This window comes from Lytechinus variegatus, chromosome 5, assembly GCF_018143015.1.
Source record: "Lytechinus variegatus isolate NC3 chromosome 5, Lvar_3.0, whole genome shotgun sequence".
NCBI lineage: Eukaryota > Metazoa > Echinodermata > Echinoidea > Temnopleuroida > Toxopneustidae > Lytechinus > Lytechinus variegatus.
The window spans coordinates 11,477,900-11,493,759 of NC_054744.1; the positions used below are offsets into that span (position 1 = coordinate 11,477,900).

Here is a 15,860-nt window from a genome sequence, read left to right on the forward strand (position 1 = left end):
GCGGCGCCGGAGCCTGGCGCTTCCGGGCAGCAGCAGAGCGGGGGTGGGTTTACACCCACGGAGCTGGCGGCTTCCTCGTCGTAGGAGCCGCCTCGTCTAGAGCGACCCCGTCACTCTCCGAGACCCCCAATTCGGTCGATTGAGCTCGGAGCGCCTGAAGAGGCGGGGCGAGAAAATATGGACTCCCTTGCTTCATCAATACCCCCGCTCGGAGGGTAGATGTGAGGTAGATACTTGTCAAGCAGCGCCTGAGCGCTTACTGAAAAGTCGACCGCGGGATAGGGGTTGTCCTCGTAAAGGGAGTCTCGCTCTATGGACTGAACCGGGGGGTTGTCCAGTAAGCGCTGGGGTGGCCCCGCGTGTCGGCTGGGGCACGTGCTCTGAGATCGACGAAAATGCTGGAAAGCACACGCGATCTTGGGGCACCCGGTTAGTCGGTGCACTGGCTGGCGATTTAACAGAATCGCTCGAGGATTTCCCGGGTGTCTGGTGGTTATTGCCCACTTGTCTCGCTTGATGCTCAGGGGCATCAGCGGGGTGAGTAGACGTCGAGGGTGGGGTGAACCCGCACTACTCGAAAGCAGAATGTAGCAGCATGAATAGCTGTAACATCTGACCACCGACACAAGGGTCTGAAGGAGGGACGCCCATGGCAACAGGGCTGGCCAACCTCACCTTCGACCTCTTCTTCTTCGCGGCCTCCGCCGGTGTGGCCGGGGCAGAAGAAGGCACAAGAGGCACGGGTGATTTCTTACGATTTGCCGCCCCTGGCAGGGCGGCCGTCAACAACGAAACTTCACCCGAATCTGACGGGGTCAGATTGTGGTCACAGTCTGATGTGTGACGCCTCTCGCGGTAGCAGAATGTAGCAGCATGAATAGCTGTAACATCTGACCACGGACACAAGGGTCTGAAGGAGGAACGCCCATGGCAGCAGGGCTGGCCAACCTCTCCTTCGACCTCTTCTTCTTCTTCTCTTTCTGCGGGCTCCGCCGGCGTGGCCGGGGCAGAAGAAGGCATGAGAGGCACGGGTGATTTCTTACGATTTGCCGCCCCTGGCAGGGCGGCCGCCGACAATGAAACTTCACCCGAATCTGACGGGGTCAGATTGTGGTCACAGCCCGATGTGTGACGCCTCTCGCGGTAGCAGAATATAGCAGCATAACATGTATGACTGTAACATCTGGCCACCGATAAGAGGGTCTGAAGGAGGAATGCCCATGGCAACAGGGCTGGCCGACCTCTCCTTCGACCTCTTCTTCTTCTTCTTATTTTGCGGGCTCCGCCGGCGTGGCCGGAGCAGAAGAAGGCACAAGAGGCACGGGTGATCTCTTACGATTTGCCGCCCCTGGCAGGGCGGCCGCCAACAACGAAACTTCACCCGAATCTGACGGGGTCAGATTGTGGTCACGATCAGATTGTGGTTACAGTCTGTGTGACGCCTCTCGCGGTCAGGGGCTGGGCGATCTCTCCCGATGCTGTCAACGGAGGACGACTTATACGGCAGAGATCCTGACCTGTGCCGGGGGGAGAGAACCGCACTCTCCCTCCGGACTTCTGGTGACCCGGTAGCCGGTGAGTCGCATAGCCCTATGGGTGCTGCGGCGGCAGGACCTAGTTTAGGCTTGGAAGCCTTGGCTACCACTTTTTCCTTTGTCCGAGACCGTGGCACCACAGTCTCGGCCTTCCTTCTCTTAGCATCCGACCGCAAATTCGGAATGCTGATCGACGCACCCTCATACTCACCGCCGCTGGGCGCTCACCGCGGCGTCCCTCCTGCTCGCCTGGAGGCGGCCGACTTCTGTAACTTGCAATCGGGACGGTCCCCGTGGAGGGCACCAGGTCCTCTGGGGCTGTGTTAGTCCCATTCAAAGATACCTCTCTCTACCCTGAAAAAGGAAAAACAAGAATTTTTCTTTTTCTTTTTTTTTTTTACAAAGATCTCGCTTAGATTAAAAGTGGAGACCGGAGTGGTCTTTCCCTCCTCCTAAAAGGAGTTTGTTTGAGCAAACAGAACAAAACAAGAGGGGAGGGGTAGGGAGGAAGAAGAACCTAAGAATAGTTTAGGTATCTGCCTGTAAGAAAATAAAAAGGAGGTCGGAGACTTTGAAAAAAGAAACTCCTACAAGGTTCCCCTACTATATTCTCTTTTTTGTGCCCGAAGGAAAAATTCGAAACAAAAATTCAAAAATGAATGCAAGTTCAGAAGAGAACGAAGTTTCCACCTGCGAAGAAACACAAAAACAAGCATTTCAGAGCAGGAAGAAAAGGGATTGAGAGACAAATAATTCCAGATAAGAGAATTTTACGATAATTAGGAAAAAAAAAAAAAAAAGTAACCTCCTGTGGAAAGGTAAAGAAATTCAGAACAGGAGGAAGGAGGAACGTCTCTAGTAACGATTCCAAGAGGAAGAACGACACAGTAAATCCTCAAAGGGAATCGTAGAGCCCGCCTGTCGAAATAAAAAAAAAAAAAAATATATAAGACTAGGAGGGAAGAGGGAATTGAACGAAGAAAACAATTCCGGGACAGGTCAAAAAAATTTCTAACAGGAAGGAGACCCCACCTGTAAAGAACAAAAAAATTTTTTTTTTTAGGGGGATTGAATAACCGAACAATCATCAGGTATAATTGCGTAAGCCGAATTAAACAATCCCCGAAGCGTCTGTGAATAAAATATTAATCAAGAATTTTATTCAGAACAGAAAGGAAAAGGAATTGAGCTTTAGGATGCGCCTGTGAATAAAATATCAATCAAGAAATTTATTCAGAACAGAAGGAAAAGGAATTGAGCTTTAATATCCGCCTGTGAATAAAATATCAATCAAGAAATTTATTCAGAACAAAAGGAAAAAGGAAAAAGGAATTGAGCTTTAAGATCCGCCTGTGAATAAAATATCAATTAAGAAATTTATTCAGAACAGAAAGGAAAGAGAATTGAAGAATTAATCAATCAATAATCAATCGAAAATCTTAATAAATCAATTCCAGAAAGCAAGGAAGGAACAGAGTTGAAGATCCCAACCTGCAAAAAGAAATAACAATAACACCCTCGACAACAAAGTGTCTAGAATTAATTCAACAAGTGGAATGCCTCTGGCCGTCTCACCTGCATCACGCGGTTCAATATAGCAGCAGTGCTCACTTTGAATACTACTCTAACTCGCACAAGATGTTCAGTGATACATGGTTACTCTTATTTCCCTTTTTTATGAACTAGACCAATAAACTTACAGAGATATGATGGTTATTCAACGAAAAACCCCAACATGGCCAAAGTTCATTGACCTTACATGACCTTTGACCTTGATCATGTGACCTGAAACTCGAACAGGATGTTCAGTGATACTTGATTACTCTTATGTACAAGTTTCATGAATCAGATCCATAAACTTTCAAAGTTATGATGGTAATTCAACAGATACACCCAATTCGGCCAAAGTTCATTGACCTTTGACCTTGGTCATGTGACCTGAAACGCGCACAGGATGTTCAGTGATACTTGATTACTCTAATGTCCAAGTTTAATGAACTAGACCAATAAATTTTCAAAGTTATGATGGTAATTCAACAGATACCCCCGATTCGGCCAAAGTTCATTGACCCAAAATGACCTTTGACCTTAATCATGAGACCTGAAACTTGCACAAAATTTTCAGTGATGCTTGATTACTATTATGTCCAAGTTTCATGAATCAGATCCATAAACTTTCAAAGTTATGATGGTAATTCAACAGATATCCCCAATTCGGCCAAAGTTCATTGACCCTAAATGACCTTTGACCTTGGTCATGTGACGTGAAACTCATGCAGGATGTTCAGTGATACTTGATTAACCTTATGTCCAAGTTTCATGAACTAGGTCCATATATTTTCTAAGTTATGATGACATTTCAAAAACTTAACCTCAGGTTAAGATTTCGATGTTGATTCCTCCAACATGGTCTAAGTTCATTGACCCTAAATGACCTTTGACCTTGGTCATGTGACATGAAACTCTAATAGGATGTTCAGTAATACTTGATTAACCTTATGGCCAAGTTTTATTAACTAGGTCCATATACTTTCTAAGTTATGACATCATTTCAAAAACTTAACCTCAGGTTAAGATTTGATGTTGACGCCGCCGCCGCCGCCGCCGCCGTCGCCGTCGCCGTCGGAAAAGCGGCGCCTATAGTCTCACTTTGCTTCGCAGGTGAGACAAAAACGGCACCAAAAGCCACCACGCTTTGAACGTGAAGAACAATAACCATGACAGGTGGTGAAGGCTTGCTGCCACGTAGGCAGGCCAAGCCCGGTGCCTCGCGAACGCGCTAGCGATGCGGCGCAACGAGAACTCAAACGTTAGAAAAACAATTTAAGTGTCACCAAAAACACGTCTAAAAAGTCACGCCAAGTGTAAATTCTGAACACAATCTTACACACAAATGGAAAGATTGAAATTAAAAGGGAGAATGCACCACAGATAAGCGAAAATAATATACCAAAGCTCAAAAAGATTTGAGCTCTTAGGAGACTTATCTGAGCACGTCTTGACAGGTGGCTTGCCGAAAGCAAAAGAGGAAGATGGACGCTAATGGCGCGGTGATCATGGGTAGTAAGCCTGAACGGGAGAGGGCGCGCTCGCGCTTTTTAAATCCTTGGGAGTTCTATTCGGGTATGGCAGTCCAGAGGGCTGAACTAGCAAATCAAGTAGATGTATGGAGTTATTGAAGTAAATAAATACATTTGATAAACAGTGATTTGTGATAGAGAGCTGTGTTACACTGTTTCTCTCATCCAACGTCTGAACATCTACATGACATGATCGAAGGAGGACTATGAAGTAGTGATTTCATTGACAAATCAAAAGAGAACATTAAAAATTCAACGTAATTAGGGAAGTGATCATGATCAAGGCACAGGAATAATCAAATTCCCTGTCAGCATTGTTTGCTAAGAATTTTTGTTTACATGTATTTGAAAATTGAGTCGCCTTTGATTTTGAGCATTGAAATCTAGAGGTTTGAGGAGCTGAACGCAATCGGAAAAAAAATCAAATTTCCAGCAAATATAATTACACATCTAAAAATCACTATTAATTTTTTTGAGTAGGTCCTATTCACAACATCTCATTTACAATACAGAATGGTGTACCCTGAAGCCTTTTTTGACAACTTTATATTGCTGAATTCTGAATTGGAATAGATACACACTTTCAAAATCATATCAAGGTCGTATTATTCTGATATACAGTGTAATTTAATAATGCAATTAAACATATAACGCAGTAGCCGCAATGGATTAATTTGTAATTTTGAGATTTGTAGCCACAAGCCCTAAGAGTTCAAGGTGTACATGTGAATAAACACAACATGAAAATTGTGACAATCATATTCACTCAATGTATGGGAGAAAAGGCAGGATCCATGCAATACAGCTCACAATAACAGATTTTTTTACTAACTGTAAAAAAAAAATCAAATAATATTTTCACATCTACTGATGATTGGTATGAAACAGGTTTGTTTCTGAGATGCATAGATCAAAGTTACTTAAAATAACTACACTTAATCATTAAATCATTCTTTCAATCAATCGTTTATTAAAATATTCATCTTTTGATTTATTCATTTATTCATTATTAATTGTTAATATATTCAATAACCTTAATTTGGGAAAGATCATCCTTTGGGTTTGTCACATTTCTTGCAACAAAACTGATCACAAGATGAAAAAAAAAACATAAAGATAGAGTGGTGACATATACAGAACACTTATTTAAGAGTTGATGTTGTAAACCATATGGGTGTATCCAATACATGTATATCCTAGGAATAGAACCAAGCATTATGATCTATATTTCATATCTTTCACAAAAACTTTGTCTCATGATAAGAATTTGCTCCACTTCACAGCCCTGATGGCCCCTAAAAATTGTAAATGAAAGGACATTTATATGTCAGTGCGTAGGTTAACCATCCTTAACATCACCTCCCCAAGCAGTGCACACATGGAAGCACATGGGACTAAAGGACATGCAGAAAACAATTACTTTACTGTCTTCACTTTTCTCTGCACTATATACATAATGTTCCCTGTACGCCAACTGGTCTCATAGTGACAATTCCGCCACCTTAAAGGTAAATAATGCACAAATGGGAGACTCTTTGGAGATGCCCCGTGGGCGTGGAGTCTTTCATTGAGTCTGGTGGCGTGATAGCCACAGGGTGGACCTATAACAGATGTTGAGAGCAAACGCTAACACAAGACAGAGCGGGTGGGAGAGAGAAAGAGGAGAGCAGAGCAGAGAGGGGGGCAGGGAGGACAGCAAGAGAGAGAAGAAGGGGGAGAAGAGAAGGGGAGGTGAGAGGGAGAAATACTAAAGATACACTGTAAAAAAATGTGGTGTTAAAACTGACACCAGTTGGTGTTAATAGAGGACACCCTGAGGTGTTTAAATTACACCCTAGAGATTGAACATAACACCAAAGAGTGTAAATTGACAACCAAAGGTGTTGTAATAACACCTACATGTATAGGTGCTAAAATTTAACACCAGTGTAATATAACTGGTGTGGTCCTCTATGTACACCGGCTAACACCACAGTTTTCACTGTGTAGAGAGAGTTGGGTAGAGAGATAGGAGAGGAGGCATAAACAGAATTAGATTTTAAAGGGAGATTCATCCTAAAAAAAAAACCCAATGAAAATGAATCAGTCATAGACCGCAAAGCTCTGTTTTTTCACGCACTTGCATTGATCCTACCAACCGATTCCAGACAAATCTCTTGACTGTGAGGCCGCATGAATTATTAACGCCTAGGCAGCAATATAGGTTAAGACATTCCCATCCCAAACCTTAAGTATACAGCTGATTTGGTTTGCGCAGGAACAACCCTCATTTTTTCTGTAATACATGCTTATCTGAAAGGGTAAAGCGCTTAGACATGTCGTTCCAATGTATTAAGCGATATATAAAAGCGGATTATTATTAAGGTTTACAGTGTTAGCTCTGTATTTCATTACATAGCATGACTGAACTGCAATTGATACTATCACACATAAGGCTATCACCCGATTAATGAATTTCCCATTTGCTCTTAATATACCAACACTTGTACATCAGTTATTAATATAAATAGTAGGTATATTTAGTTGTTAATTCACAAACATAAAGATATCTTATGAGGCAACCATGCAAAAAGTTTGAGAATGTAAGATAGTGAACAATGGCATCACTCAAAAAAATCTGTGGAATGAAATCAATATACCACAGTACCAATATGAGGGGATTGCACAAATGCATACAATGTGTACTGACAGCTCAAGAAAAGAACATAGCCTGGATGTGATTTATGATCTCAAATAACATCCTTTGTTTTTAACACAATCATATGCTATGGGCAAAAATTGATTAGTAATCAATATACATGACTATGTGGAGACAATCAAGATTATTTGTACATACTTACATTAAAATCCCAGATGTTAGTCCTTAACATACAATCCTTCAAATTTCTACCCCATAGCCAACAGCTTGTTCATTGTGTGTCCCAGACAATGTTTTATGAACATATAATAAGGTGCAAGACCCTTCTTGAAAGGTTGCTTCAGGGTACAGCACATCAGGGTCAAAATCAAATATTTAGGTATTGATTTAAGCATTAGTCATCCAAATGTACACAATGCACGGTATTTCCTATGAATTCAATCAATTTCATAAATTAATAATTATGGAATTATCTAATAGGGACTATCTCCTGCTGCTCTTATTCTAATGGATGAAAATATACATTCTTTGACCAAATTGGAATTTGTCCTGAATATCAATATTTCTGTATCATTGTATGAAAATGGATCTTATGAAAATACAGCTCACATAGAAATGGATAACTCACAAATTGTAATTAAGATATTGAAAAATTTTCTTTTTCATATCTAGTCGAGATGGTTTTCAAGCCAATGATAAGTATATTCCACCAGAGATACACCTCTGGCCAATATCAACAACCCTAAAGGTACACTCTTGACAGTGATCTAGTATGGAGCAATTGGTCAAACCACAAAGAGCCTTGAGAGATCTATGACCAGTATCCTTGAAGAATGCATCTAGGACTGTCTATTCTACCTGCCTACAATGCAAATATGAGGAGACAGCACTAGAGTCCATACACCTCAGGGAGATATCAGCAACACCAGAAGGGATATTCTTTGACAGTGATCTAGTAGTAAGGACCAAATGGTCAAACCTCAAAGTTCTAATAGAAAGCAGTCATGACCAATATATGAACTTGGAGAGTCCAAGCAGAGACAGTATCCATCATGTAATACGCATCAAACAGAAAGAGGTCTAGCGCTCAAGGAAAGAAAACATTGTTGATAAACTGGGATTATATCGCTCACTTGGGAAATATAACTTTCTTTCAGGTTATAAACACCTCTGGGAAATATTAGCAACTCCAAAGGTATACTCTTATATAGTAAAATGAATTTGGTCCTCTTTCAAATAGCACTTGGAGAACCATGGCCATTGACTTTTAAAAGTGTCAAAGAAACAATGAGATGGATTTGAACAGGAAAGGAAGCATATCTTCGGCGGTCATCCGAACCGTCGTATCACATATACGACGGTGCAAACCTATTCCAGAGAAGTTTACTATAACTTTCACACTTAGTTACCCAGCCTTACAATATAATTATTCATTGCTCAAAAATACATGGTTGGAAAGAACAAGACAATTATTGCTTGACATTGGTATCCTTAATTTTACACAAAACTAAGGATCAGAGGAAATATCGCAATCATCAGGATGTTCCACAGTTATGTTTGTGCGCATCATGATCTGCACATATTTTACGCTACGGGCATTGACGTCACAATGGATGAACAGGTGATTAATCAGCTATAGGTATCAGCTGATTTTTCACATGATAAGCATTCTAACTAAAGAACCTATGGGTTATTTTATAAAGCTAATTAGCTGAAAGTAATCCATGGACCAATTTTTTTTTGATACCACTACAATTTCTAAATACTTAAGTGTGAAGTGAGGCAGAGTATGACGAATAGGACCTAGAGTTCGAATAAATGGAAGAGTGGTCGGGAATTTTTCCTCACATGCAAAGCCTTTGGTGCATTTTTGGTGTTTAAAATAGCACACTTGCTCCAACAAAAGTGTTGATAGCTTAAAAGCAAGCACATGAACACTTATTTTTTAATGTTTACACCGCTTGAGTACTTCTTCCTCTACAAGCTTGCAAATTTTGGTAAAAATGACATGGATTTTGGATAAAGTGCAGCATTTATAGTACTTCTCAGATTTGTTATAGAAAGTTAAACTTTTTGAGATTATGTTTTTAGTGAACTTCAAAGCTCGATAGCAAAAAAAAATCAAGCACATGAACCCATATTAATGTTAGCATATTTAGAATATTTAGGTGCTAAAGTAACTGTGCAAAATTTGGTAAAAATGACATGGATTTCATTTTAACTGTGGAACATCCTTAAGGTAAATTACAGGTGTCCAAAATTTCATCTCCTTAAGAATGCAAGATTACATAGGCCTACATTAGAATATGTAAAGAGTACACACACTGAAACATTAGACTGTTCAAGCTGGCATCTTCCAATTCTAAATGTCTTAAAATTATATTAATATTACATCAAAGAAAATTATAGAATGTGAACATCGTTGCTGAATCCACGAAGTGGCACAACATCCCCAAATCATGTGAAAAATCCATTTTAAGTTTCTTTCAGCTTTAGTATTCTCTAGGTACATGTATGGTCTATCATTTAATGGAAATTTAGGACCCAATTCTCTGTAATTAATGAGATAATCAAAGTGAAAAAAAAAACGACACTAGCCTAAAACACTTTGTCAAATAATCCACGAAATGGCACGCAGGTGCGCTCCGTTTCTATGCACGCTGAAGTAATATTTTCCACAAAACGACACTTGTCATGCTTGTGCTTGAATCACTGCTATGTCAAGATTTGATAAAATTTTTATATGGAAGGCAGTAGTAGATACCTGGCTCTTCGTATGTGTATTCTTCATTCTGTTAAACTTCACCATCATATAGCAAAAGGCAGTTAAAAATGTAAAAAATCCTTAATCACGTTTATCTCGAAAAGTGATTTCGTGCATCACTTCATGGATTCAGCGAAGATATATCAGAGAAAACTAGAGGATTAAGGTAATCTGGAACACAAGAGCTCAGATTGAAAGGTTTCCCAAGTCAATATCTAGTTCATCCCATCCTTCTTATGGCACTGCAGAATAAGGTGAAACCCAGTCTTCAAAACTGGGGTAAATATTCATGACCACCTTCATGAAGATCTACCCCATCAAAAAGACCCTGTTCTATTTTTCCATCATTTGATTAAATTTTTCCTCGCTTTCTGAAAAAAAATTCTCATCTGAATCAAGAGAATCAGGTTGCTTCTGACAAAACAAGAATAAAAAGATGAGCTGCCCCAACAGGCCTACATAAAATATTTCTCTTTGACATAATAAGAAATGCTAGTTTCTGTCCTTCGTAGAGCCCACATCCTTGTCTGTTTCATATTGGCAAAGATTGTTTCAATCTCTATCTAAACACCATGAACACCAACTATACCCTGAATGCACTTAAAAATAGATTGTAGAAAAAAAGAAGGAAAATAGAGAGAGAGATATAGCGTAGAAGCGCTTAAACTTTATAAATTTTTGTTTAACCTTAGGTCTATTCGGTGTGATACCAGTTACCAATATGAAAATAAAGAGATAGCATTCTTTATTCAAGCACAGCATAAAGAAGGTCAACCCATAATCATTACTAATAATATTGATTATGATGGAAGACTACATTTTCACCAAGAAAAGCTTAAGTCAACCCAGTACACAAAGAAGAATTGAAATTATTTTCCAATTTTTTATTCAAATATCATTTAATCAATTACCAGGGAACACTTTTAAAACGGTTACTAGCGGTTAGCTTTTTTTCCCCCAAGATACATCTTGCTAAATAATACGCCACATGTTACACTTATCTTCCTATGTTTTTCATTGATCACATTATGACTGCTTGCCTTGGTTTTGAGGATGATTGCACTTCAATGTCAAGTGTAATAATTGGCCAGGCTGCCATTCAAATCATGTTTCCCTTGCATTACACAAGCTTTAAGTAGCTGTATCCAAAACAATTAATGTCTACTCTTCTCCCTGCGGTTCCATCAAACACCAAAAGACTATTCAAGGCCTTAGACTAGAGTTATAAAAAGTAATATATTCTTCTCTCTTTTTATAAGTGATGAACTTTTTTACCCAGGTAGAATTTTCTGCTATTTACTTTTAGGAAGTGCATGTAAATAATATTATAGCACTTACAAGCTGAAAAAAAGTTTTCACAATATTTTATAAATAACCAAGTCAAGTTTCTACAATAATAATCTTAGAACCTACTAGCAATATATATTTTTAATTCTTAGGAAAGAGCTATTTTTGCTGAACATGAAATCGAGTCACATTCTTATCACAATATTAAGCACTATAAAGCAGATTATTAGCAGTATAATCATCGTTATTTTCAAATTAATTTACTTCATTCTAACTAACATCTTTGAGATATTGATATACATGTACATAATCGAATTTTTCAAAAATAAATGACAAATAAAGTTCTTATAAAATTCAGGATATACATGTACATAACCTGGAACAGTCACCAGCATTACTGCACGCATGATAACCACTCTAATGTAAAATCCTATTTTGACAAATTTCTCCTTCACATTTGAATGGAGATGAAAATAAAGATTAATGATGCTTGCTGATGATCTAATTCAATCTTGTCTGAAAGAATCTGGAGCACACCTGTCTCTCAATGCATGATGCTGTACATAAACAAAGGTTCTAAGAGGCCCTTTCACATTTAATTGTAAATTTCATCAAATATAAAAAAACAACTTTGAAACCCCTGGAACCCATAGTAACATAAATTAAAATGTGGACTCTATACATGTAAATAATATTTGGGAGGAAACATTAATTCTAAATAAACCAAATGAAGTAATGAATCTCTGAAAATAAATTAAACATATATTAAGATGTATGATCTATTAAATCCAGTGCTGTTTGTTTTCTTTTCTCTTCTTCACAGGACTAGTAAGTGCATACAAGGAGATGAACAAAATAAGTAGTTCTGTATAGGTAATTGGTAAATTAGTTAAAGGTGTTAATAAAGCAATACTTGTTGAGAAACCTCACGTAGACTAAGTGACATGCAATTTCCGAGATAATTTCATGGAAGCGCCGTGGTGTAGCCGTTCTGACTCTCGCCTTGTAATCAGAGGGTCGTGTGTTCGAATCCCACCATGGCCTAGCGCCCTTTGGCAAGGCGTCAATCCACACTTTGCCACTCTCACCCAGGTGCTAATTGGGTACCGGTAGGAAACAAACGTCATTGTGGTTGGTTTAGCAAGTTTGCGCCTAACAGGCTGCTTGGAATGCTATGAATCCAGTGACTGGGTAATAATAATTGTGAAGCGCTTTGAACAGTCGTAGATTGATAAAGCGCTATATAAATGCCAATTATTATTATCTGAAAATGCTGACTGTGACTGGATAATTAATTCATATTTCACAGTTAAAATTGCTTAAGCCCCCATCACACTTATCAGGAATCAAGCAGAATCAGCTGGAACTAATAAAGATAAAATATCTAGACAAATTATGGGAGGGGGTCCGAATTCACCCAACTGGAGTTCTAATAAGGTAAGTTTACCAGGCGACTCATCATACACTAGTCACACTAGGGTCAAAATGAGCCTCAATGGAGTTAGGTTTATAATTTGTGCTGCGTTCTTGGATATTCGAGGGGCATTCTAAAAATTCTGTTTTATATTTGCATTCAGAATATTTGGGCCAGTTCTTGTGGGCGCTCAAAACGTTTAGGTCATGTTCGAAAGTTTTGAGGTGCGTTTGAGGTGGAAAGAATATCGAACGGTGTTCAAAGTACATTCTTACTGCATTCTGAATGCATTCTATGTATTTTTATTTTTTTCTAAAACTTGACCAGTTTGTGTTCAAACAATAGTCATTTGATTCCGGCTGATTCTGCTTGATTCAGAATAAGTGTGATGGGGCTTTATATTAGTAATTAATTTCCTTGCAGCTTTAGTCAGTTAATAAATGAATATACATGCATAACCTCTACTATCTACATTATTACAAATGATAAATATATTTTTTTTTCAAAAGAAACAAAATCTTTATTTAGAAATTAGTTTAAAAAGTGGTTAGTAATAATTCTAATTCTAGCCAAGTTAGGAACTATTATCAATTCACACAAGATTAGCTGGTAACTAGCATATTCAATAAATGATTTTACAATCAATTCTTTTGTTAACTGCAATAATGCATTCTGACATAATATACTAATATGGTCATTTTATTCATGGACCGGCGTTGTCTTCCATAAAACCAGTAAGAAACTATTATGCATATAAGTATAACACTTTCAATAAGTAATGAATTCCAATTTGATATTCTTTTAGATTCATGTTTCCATTTATATATCATTTTAGCTGCATCTTTCTATTTCTTGCCTCGAAATGAGGACTGACATTTCTACATTTTTATTAAAAGTTACCTATCAATGAATGTCATCCGAAAGCTACAAAACACCATCAGATGCTGCACGTATCCTTGACGAGTCCATGTCTGCATGCTCGAAATGCTGCTTCTTTATTAATAAATTCAATCTCATTGTCTGATGATATTATTGGATGTGGCCATTCAAATTCATCATGATTCAGAAAATCGTCTTTGATTTCGCTCCGATTTGTAAATGGGAAAGAAATTTCTATTCCGTTTTGCTTTTAGTAAGAAAGGCATCCTAATAAGAATGTAAAATCATGTAGAGGGGTAGTCTGATGTTGAAAATAAAAGATGGGTGAAAAGAAAAAAAATGACATTAAATAGGAGAGAGCAGGGGAGAGGGAACATTAGATAAGAATAGAAAGAAAAGTTGAAATTAAAAAGGTTCAGGAGAAGCTCTAAGAAAGAGAACAGAAAGAAATTGAAAGAGGAGAAAGAGGAGAAAAAGATAGAGAATACAGAGATGACAAAAGAAGAGAGAGTGGGATAGAGAGGGGGGGAGACAGAGAAATAGAATGGAACATAGAAAGAAAAAGGCAAACGAGACAGAGAAGGAGGAAAAAAAGGAAGACAGGTAGAAAGATAAAGAGGGATACAGTCGTGTAGAATGAAAAAAGGAACGATACAAACTAGGAGTCAGAGAAGAAGAAAGTGAAATGGAAGAGGAGTGGTTTATTTGGTGAGGGATCATGCCAACCTATTGTCCATGTCTCAAAGAAATAGGTCATCTCGCTCGCCAGGCAAATGTTGGGATTCAATTTAATGCTCCTGAGGTCCGTTCAGGCAATGACAAACGTGCAAGAAGCTGATCAATGCCTCAAGAAGGCGTTCGTGCAAATGTGAATGATGCTTGACATGCAATGTGTTAGTCAGAGATCTATCTTATTAGAATGTTAGACGTTAGTGTACGGTTGAAAGGCAGGGATACTTTACCGATCTCGGGTTGACAGTCTACTATAACCACCCCTTCTCCTGTTGAAAAGCAGCAAATGACAAATTTTCAAAGACTCTATATATTCCAAATGACACCAGCAGTGCTTAATGCATATGGTACTATCTACAAATGATTTTATAATTAATAGACATGTCATTTAGTGTCAGCCTGCATGTCAGGCGAGAATTAGACCTTACTGCAGTGCCCTCTTATACCTCACATGGACTATGCAAGAAAATTCACTTCTCTGTTAAAAAAAAAAATATACAAAAATGAAATGTGAAATGTAAAAACATGCATTTTAAATCACTGCAATACAGGCAAAATGATTTAGGAACTTCTTATTAATTATAAACAAATATCTTCATTAATTTGACACTTCCATTGTAGTCTTCAATTTTATTTGACTTGATTTCAAATATCATATTATCAAATAATCTTTATGACAATGAAAGTTGATAACATATGCAGATAAATTTTCAGAAAAAAAAATCATTTCAACCGGTAAAGCCATTAACAATGAATAAGCAAACTACATTGAATAGGCAACTTAGTTTTGATCACATTTTCAACTATACTTTCTTGATCATCTTTACTCAGTGCACACAATACTAATACATTTTAGGAATCTATGTTTTTGTACACTTTTTTAGAGGGGATAAAAACTACAACTGAAAAAAAGGAATAAATCGAAGGCAAAAACATCTGAAAACAAGGGCCATTCATGCATGTACAATGTGCCTCATAGTGGTTATAATTTGCATACTTAATATTTATTATGTTCAATACAATTATGATTTAATTTACTTACAACAATTTATTTCCTTGTATTACAATAAGAAGTTCTAGTAATTTTATGTCATTGCATGTTTGTATTTAAGTATTTGTCTATTGTTGTAAATTGTACACATGTTTTTTATTCAGCCTTTGGCTGCAAGGCATGTTTTTAATAAACCATTATTGAAGATATAAAGTGGAAGCCTACACATTGGGGACTAAAAGACAAAGATGGAATACATTCAGAGCCAGACAAAAACCAAACACATTTACTCAAAATCAATCAAACTGCATTACCAATAAAAAAAAATCAGTCAAAACAATAACAAAAAAAGGACCTACCTAACACATCAATTCGAGACCAATATACACAGTGCATGGTAGTAAAAAGTACAGAAATGCATATATAGCCAATGAAATATTGACAAAGAACATACATGCATGACAAGGTAAGAAAAGCCAATTCATCAAGCCGAGGGAAAAACCTTGGGACTGCATCAGCAACTGTTTCAGGAATAGCCTG

General features: G+C 38.1%; 1 long non-coding RNA gene across 1 annotated transcript in view; it reads right to left on the reverse strand.

The window, feature by feature from the left end:
- Nucleotides 1–14,749, reverse strand: part of LOC121415337 — a 34,605-nt gene extending 19,856 nt beyond the window's left edge. Inside the window, exon 1 of the long non-coding RNA XR_005969990.1 lies at nucleotides 14,560–14,749. This is a non-coding gene — a long non-coding RNA (uncharacterized LOC121415337). The remainder of the gene's footprint in view (nucleotides 1–14,559) is intronic.
- Nucleotides 14,750–15,860: the final 1,111 nt, after the last annotated feature.